Raw genomic sequence first — 8126 nt, forward strand, 5'->3', positions numbered from 1 at the left:
AGGGCCCATTTCTGGGTTTTCTATTCCATTCCAATGATCTATGTGTCTATTTTTGCACCAACACCATACTGTCTTAATCACTACAGCTTTGTAATATAACTTGAAGTATGGAATTGTGATGCCTCCAGATTTGCTTTTCTTTTTCAAGATCACTTTTGCTATTTGGGCTCTTTTGTGGATCCATAGAAATTTTAGGATCATTTGTTCTAGCTCTGTGAAAAATGTTGGTGGTATTTTGATAGGAATTGCATTAAATGTGGGGTGCCTGTGTGGCTCAGTTGGTTAAGCATCTGCCTTTGGTTCAGGTCATGATCCCAGGATCATGGGATTGAGTCCCACCCTGGGCTCCTTGCTCAGTGGAGAGTCTGCTTCTCCCTCTACTCTTCCCCATGCTTGTGCTCTCTCTCTGTCTCTTTCTCTCTCAAATAAATAAATAAATAAAATCTTTAAAAATATATTAAAAATAAAAAAAGAATTGCATTAAATGTGTAGTTTGCTTTAGGTAACAGATATTTTAACAATATTTGTTCTTCCAATCCATGAGCACAGAATATTTTTCCATTTCTTTGTGTCCTCTTCAATTTCTTTCATAAATATTCTATAGTTTTCAGAGTAGAGATCTTTTACCTTTTTAGTTAGGTTTATTCCTAGGTATCTTATTGTTTTGGGCACAGTTGCAAATGGGATGGATTCCTTGATTTTGCTTTCTGGTGTTTCTTTTTTTAAAGATTTTATTTATTTATTTGACAGAGAGACACAGCGAGAGAGGGAACACAAGCAGGGGGAGTGGGAGAGGGAGAAGCAGGCCTCCCGCCGAGCAGGGAGCCCGATGCGGGGCTCGATCCCAGGACCCTGGGACCATGACCCGAGCCGAAGGCAGACGCTTAACGACTGAGCCACCCGGGCGCCCCTTGCTTTCTGGTGTTTCTTTACTGGTATATAGAGATGCCACAAATTTCTGTACATTGATCTGGTATCCTGCGACTTTACTGGATTGTGTATCAGTTCTAGCAGTTTTTCCATGGAGTATTTTAGGTTTTCTACATAGACTATCATGCTGTTTGTGAATAGTGAAAGTTTGACTTCTTCCTTGATGATTTGGATGCCTTTCATTTCTTTTTGTTGCCTGATTGCTCAGGCTAGAACTTCCAGTACTATGTTGAATAACAGTGGTGAGAGTGGACATCCTTGTCTTGTTCCTGCATAGAGGAAAAGTTCTCAGTTTTTTCCAATGAGGATTATATTAGCCATAGGTCTTTTGTATATGGTCTTTATGATGTTGAGATTGAGATATGTTACTTCTATCCCTACTTGTTGCTGAAGGTTTTTATCAAGAATGGATGCTGAACTTTGTCAAATGACTTTTCTGCATCTTTTGAGAGGATCATATGGTTCTTATCCTTTCTTTTATTAATGTGGTTATCATGTTGATTTATTTGCAAATATTGAACCACACTTGAAGCCCAGGAATAAATCACACTTGATTGGGTGAATGATTCTTTTAATGTACTGTTGGATTCAATTTGCAAGTCTTTTATTGAGAACTTTCACGTCCATCTTCATCAGGAATATTAACCTGTAATTCTCTTTTATAGTGGGGGAGTTTTTGATGGGAGTTCTCTGGCCTCCTGGATTTGGATGTCTGTTTCCCTCCCCAGATTAGGGAAGTTTTCAACTATAATTTCCTCTAATAAACCTTCTGCCCCATTTTCCTTCTCTTCTTCTGGGACTCCTATGATACAAACGTTATTACACTTTATGGAGTCGCTGAGTTCCTTAAGTCTACATTCATGATCCAATAATTTTCTGTTCCTTTTCTTTTCAGCTTCATTATTTTCCATAATTTTATCTTCTATATCACTTATTCATTTCTCTGTTTCTTCTACCCTGTGGTCATTAGATACAGTTGGTTTCACATCTCAGTTATAGCATTTTTTATTTCAGCTTGACTAGTTTTTAGGTCTTTTATCTCTGTAGTAAGGGACTCCTTGGTGTCTTCTATGCTTTCCTCAAGCCCAGTTAGTATACTTATAATTGTTGCTTTAAATTTTGGATCAAGCATATCACATATATCTCTTTCAAGTAGATCCCTGGCCATGACTTTTCCTTGTTCTTTCTTTTGGGGTGAATCCCTCTGTCTTGGCATTTTGTCTAGGTCTGTGTCTTTTTCTGTGTGTTAGGAAAGCCTGGTATGTTTCCTGCTCCTGAGAGTAATGGCTTTATGAAGAAGAGGTCATATCCTGTCCAGGGCCTGGCACTTCAGGAAGGGTCTCTGGTGTATGCTGTGCTCACTCTGCTGCTGTGTTTTGGCTGCTCTTCCCCTCAGGCCAGTCGTCTGCAGAGTTTCTCCTTGCCTGCTGTAGTGAGTGTTTGGACCTTGGCTAGAGTGTGGAGAGTTTTAGCTTGGTGTGCTCTGGTCTGCTTGTTAAAAGCGACCTGATCCTATTTCCACTAGAGCTGAAGCTTTGCAGCACTCTGTGGTCAGTAGATGTGGTGCCTGCTGGGGGGACAGTTTGTGCTGGTCTTCTGGGGGAGGGGCCCACTGTGCCGGTTCTCAAGCACACTTGCCTGAGAAACAGGCACCTGCAAAGCACAGACCGGTGAGGCTTGGTGTAAGTGGTTTATGTCTCTGTTGGCACTGTGTTGCTTGCTGAAGTTAGTTTATGCTGAGCGGCAGGGGAGAGAAATGATGCCTGCTTGCTGCTTTGTTTCTGAAGAAGCAATGCCACCTCTCTCAGATGCACTCCAAGAAGGGGGACTTATCTCTCCCAGTGTGTCCCAGGGGGTCCTCAGATCACACCATCTGCCCCCCTCGGCTATCTGCCCTTCTTCTCCACAGGAGTACTACAGCGCCTATCAGGCTCCACACCTGCCATGCCACACATGTCTAGAACTCCAGTCTTTGAGCCCTGTGGTTGTAAAAACTCATGAAAATCAGCACCTCCCATTTTCCCAGTCAATGACTTTGAGGAAGTGTTTTCCTTGTGTGATTCACTGTGTGCTCCTCTCTCTCTCTCTCTCTCTCTCTCTCCTCTCTCCATAACCAGGGTTCCCTCCCCTCTGCAGCACCCACAATCCACTTCTCCCCCAATCACATCTCTGCAACTCCTACTTTCCATGATGTGGCCTCTTTTCTCCCTCTAGTTGTGCAGTTTATTCTGTCAGTCCTCAGATTGATCTCTTGGGTATTCAGAATGATTTGACATTTATCTAGCTGAGTTCGAGGTACCAGGCAAGACTAGAGTCCTCCTACTACTCCGCCATCTTCAGCTCATCCTGTTTCGTGTATATTTTTTAAAAAAATAAGGATATTCTCTAACATCTCTTACATAACAATAAAAGTATAAAAATATATACAAATTAATTAGTATATAATTAAGAGTGACACAAAATTATCATTTAACCTATAGCATGTATATTCAAATTTCACCATCTGTCCCTACAGCGTCCTTTATAGAGTATTTATTTGGGGGGGTTTAGGATCCAATCCGGGATTATAGGTTCCCTTTAGTATCATATCACTATAATCACCTTTAATGTGGAATCATTCCATGTCTTTCTTTGTCTTTCAAGACCTTGACACTTTTGTAAAGAAAAGAAGTCATTTTTTTTAAAGATTTTTTATTTACTTATTTGACAGAGAGAGACACAGCGAGAGAGGGAACACAAGCAGGGGGAGTGGGAGAGGGAGAAGCAGGCTTCCCGCCGAGCAGGGAGCCCGATGCGGGGCTCGATCCCAGGACCCTGGCTGGGATCATGACCTGAGCCGAAGGCAGACGCTTAATGACTGAGCCACCCAGGCGCCCCAGAAAAAAGTCATTTTAAAATAAGTATTTACTCCAGAATTACACATTCTCTTTAATAAAATATATTAGGTTACCCACATGAGTTTTGTGAAGAGGTCTGAGTTATGATTGTAAAAGATCATGGAGTTGAGTTTAAATTTTTCTTTTATGATCTTCTAGATTCATTATGATCTGTCCTTTAGAGTATGGGACCAATTTTGATTTCCATGTGAACATACAATGTTTGTAGTCAGTACATTGATAGTGTCCAGGGTGATACAGCATAAGAAAAGAGGAAGAAGAGAGAAGTGCAAGAGGAAGAGAAAAAAGAAAACAAGGAAGGGGCACCTGGGTGGCTCAATCGGTTAAGCATCCAGCTCTTGATTTCGGCTCACTCATGATCTCATGGGTTGTGGGATTGAGCCCTGAGTTGGGCTCCATGCTCAGGAGGTAGTCTGTTTGAAGATGCTCTCCCTCTGATCCTCCTCCTACTTGCTCTCTCTCTTAAATAAATAAAGCTTTCTTTTTAAAGAAGAAAACGAGGAGGAGGAGAGAGAGAAGAGAAGAAATTATACAGTTTACTTAATAATACCTCAGAAAGGATTTCCATATTTGCTTATGCAAGGGTTCTCCTAAGGTTTTCCACTGTTGGAGATATATTCAGCAAATATACTGGACGTTCTCCCTTTATCTTCCAAATAAATAAGTCAGTAAACTACAGTCCTCCAGGCCTCCCCATAATACTGCAGGAAAGAATATTTCTCTTGGATTCCAGTTTAATTATTTTAGGAGCGCTTGTTACGATATTTCATGGCAAATGCAAGTGCCCTAGAGATTTACAAACCTGCTGTAGAAAAAAAATGGTGAGGGGGCAGGGTTTGGTTACTTTTCACAAATTTTGTGGAATACTAATGAAACTACAGCTGTGCTTTGAAAAATGTAAAGTTCCCATGCAACCATACCAGGTAAGACTAGTTTAAGAAACACTGGAACTTACAAAGAGCCAGGTTGTTTATTAGAAAACATTGCTGTTTGTGTATTAAAACATGTATATTAGAAAAATAATGCTGGCATTATGCAAGTCACCTGGAATCATGGTAAAACATCTTAAACCAAATTGGTTAGATTTATTTCAGTGACACAGTTCTTTGATTTCCACAAAAGATAATTAAAGCATTCTCTTGACTTTTGGGACAACAGAGAGAACAAAATACCTTTAATAATTTAAAATTGAATTATGAAATAATTTTAATTTTGCTCTCCCTTTTTTGCTTTCTCTCATTACACTATGAATCTTTTAGTCAGGGTCAAGACCAGGCCAGTGATTCAATTTTTTTATTTCAAAGATTTAGCATGTTCCAATAATCATTGAGAAAAATTAATTTTATTCTGAGAATGGTTCTGAAAAAAAATTTCTACCTTGTTCTGCTTATATTTCTTAACTGTTTTAGGAGTTAACTTAGACAGTGAATAGTCATTTTGTTAATATATGCTATTTCTCAGCAGAATATCTCTTGAGAATTGCACTTAAGATGCAGTAATTATTTTTGTCATTTTCATATAAATCAGTAAAACACATATTTAGTGTTACAGACATAGTGCTGTGGGCAATTCAAAAGACAAACACTGTTGATAGCTATATTTTAAAAACAATTTTTAAAAAATTCCTGTATTGTTTACAAAGTTTGTCTGTGTTTCAAATATCCTTGATGTACAACTGTAAAAATATTAGCTCAAACCTCCTTAAGAATTGCTTTGTGGATCCCACTGGTGGATATAATGACCTCTCTCACCTTATCAAAAGGGCAAACTTGTCAAGCTCACAGTAGTCAATACTCTGAAGAGCATCCCTTCAGCCCAGAAACATGGACCAAGCAAGGACTCCGGAGTGCAGGTGCTGAGATGTGCAGGCTTGACAGAGACAAATGGTATTAGGACTCACCAGCTGATCAAGGACGAAGGGACACTCAGTCTCTGAAGCTGAAGCCCACTTAGATTTCTCCTGTATCACTTAATGATGTGAGCAGAGACTTAATTCTTTGAAGTCTCTGATTTAAGGAGCCGAAGAGCAAAGAAAGCTTTTTGCTTGATCTGATCCTTGTTATTAAAAGAAGCAGAGGAGATAAAACACTTTCTATTTTTATCCATTGATGTATTTTGAGGTCAGTATTTTAGTCTGTTCATGCATATTTTGCCCTCTGCCCTTATTCCAAAGTTTTTACTCACTTCTGATTAGACTATCAATTAATTTGTTGATATATTCTTTAACTGATTACAGTTAACTATTTCCAATTTGAAAGAAATTTTCATTTCAACTGACTTATCATTCATTTTGTGTTCCAACTTAGAATTCTCAATGAAAATCTCAGAAAATTTACTGAAATTAATCAATCTATTTTGATATCCTTTCCTAAGTAAGTAGGAAATCTGGATCATCTTCCTCTTCCAGCATAGTCCATCCTCTAATGTTTCTCAGCAAAAATTAAGATTTTTTTTTCTTTTTTCTTTCCTACTCAGATTCACTTCGTATCACCAAAGTTCTAGATAGTAATAATTGGAATGCCATTTCACATTATAAAATTCCAATGAACTTCTGAAAATTTCTGCAAATACTCAAGGCAATAAAGGATTGTGGCTTATGGTCCTCTCTGCTCCTGCTTAATGATTTAGTTTATGGATATTATTGCTGTCCAGTACTTGGTAGTTCTATTCTTAAGGGTATCTACAGTAATGTAGTATTTCAATGTAGAAATTCAAATATTTCACCCTTACATGACATTTGTGTGAAGTAGCTACATTTCCTTTACAATGCAAACATTCTAGTAGAACCACAGTATTAATCATCTGCATTCATAGTACTGTTCTCTGAAATCAATTCCCTCATCTTTCCCATTTTCCTCATGACTCTGTTCTGTCTCCAAACTGCTATTAATTTTTAATACAGAAAAATTCATAGATTTTTTTTTTTATATTTAGTTTTAGCCTACTCATTTCCATAGGCATCTGAACTTCTATCCCAAGTGGCTTATTATCATCATCATTTAAAAAAAACCCAACACCACAATGGCTTATTTTCTTAAATAAGAAAACTTCCATCCTTGAAAACAAAACACATAACTATGAAGAGATTTAAAAAACAAAACAAAACTCTTTACCATACTTCACTGCATATGGTCAGAGAACCTGATTATCAATATTGACGTGGTTATAGATATGCTTACCTTTCACTACAGACTTTGTATTTAGGTTAGCTAAAACAAAAGTTGAGCCTGAAAAGATAGTAGTAGTTTATATTTCTCCTTTTATCTTGCTTTTGACTTTCAGCCTGAAGGATAGCAACAGCCATCATTTCCTACATTGTCATTGAGCTCCATTCCATTGAGCTCACATACCAGCTTCAGTACCAATATCAAAATCCTCCCTGGGAAAGCAGCACAACAGGACTCTTACTTTTGGGAAGACTTGGCCCCTGTTAGGTATTTTTAAGTTCAATTAAATGCTGTAGGAAAAGCTGTAGATTCTGGAAGCAAACCTGCCTTATTGAGATGAAGACAGTCAGTAGAGATGATCTGCCTTTAAGTGATATCTGATTCACCCTTCACCCTTCCCCATGTTTTAATTATGCTGTTGTTTCTTAGAATATCATGTTTTCCATGAACACCTAACTATTGCCACTACAACTGACACTATTCACATCCCAGATGTTGTGAAGCAGTGACTACTGATAAACCACCTATGGAGTGTAGACTATTTTTATGTACCCATTCTTGTTCATTTTCTTTATAAGGCTGAGGCATGTAACTAAGCCATATCTCCATATCTTGACACTGGTCATGGTTCCCTTGTAGCAAGCTTAATTAAGCATTGGAGCTGATAGCTCAAATGTAACTGTGCATGTCAATCAACCAGAATGAAATTTATTATGGTAATAGCTTCCATTTCTTTAGTTAATCTTCAACTTTTAGTTAAAAATTCCTGGAATTAGTGATTTCATTTTTAAAAAAGCATCTCCACTGGATAGATCAATAGAACGATATTGGGAAAATTATTTGGTATTTAGGAATCTCAGTTTCTTCATCTACAAAGTTGTATAATAAAGCAGGTTTCTAAGGACTGTATGTGAAATCATAGCATATATGTAAAGCAAAGGTCACTAACAAAAAAATCCTAGAAGCTAGGTTGATCACATAAATTAACAAATCCAGATGAGTATAAGAGAGTAGGAATTTGTGGGACTTTTTGACACCTGCATTAGACAAAGGTATCCAAACACAGAATTTGTCTTGGCTACACAAAATATTAAGGAAGAAAATCTGGCCACAAATTGCTTGCTACTTGTAA

Source organism: Neomonachus schauinslandi, chromosome 8 (genome assembly GCF_002201575.2).
Source record: "Neomonachus schauinslandi chromosome 8, ASM220157v2, whole genome shotgun sequence".
Classification (NCBI taxonomy): Eukaryota; Metazoa; Chordata; class Mammalia; order Carnivora; family Phocidae; genus Neomonachus; species Neomonachus schauinslandi.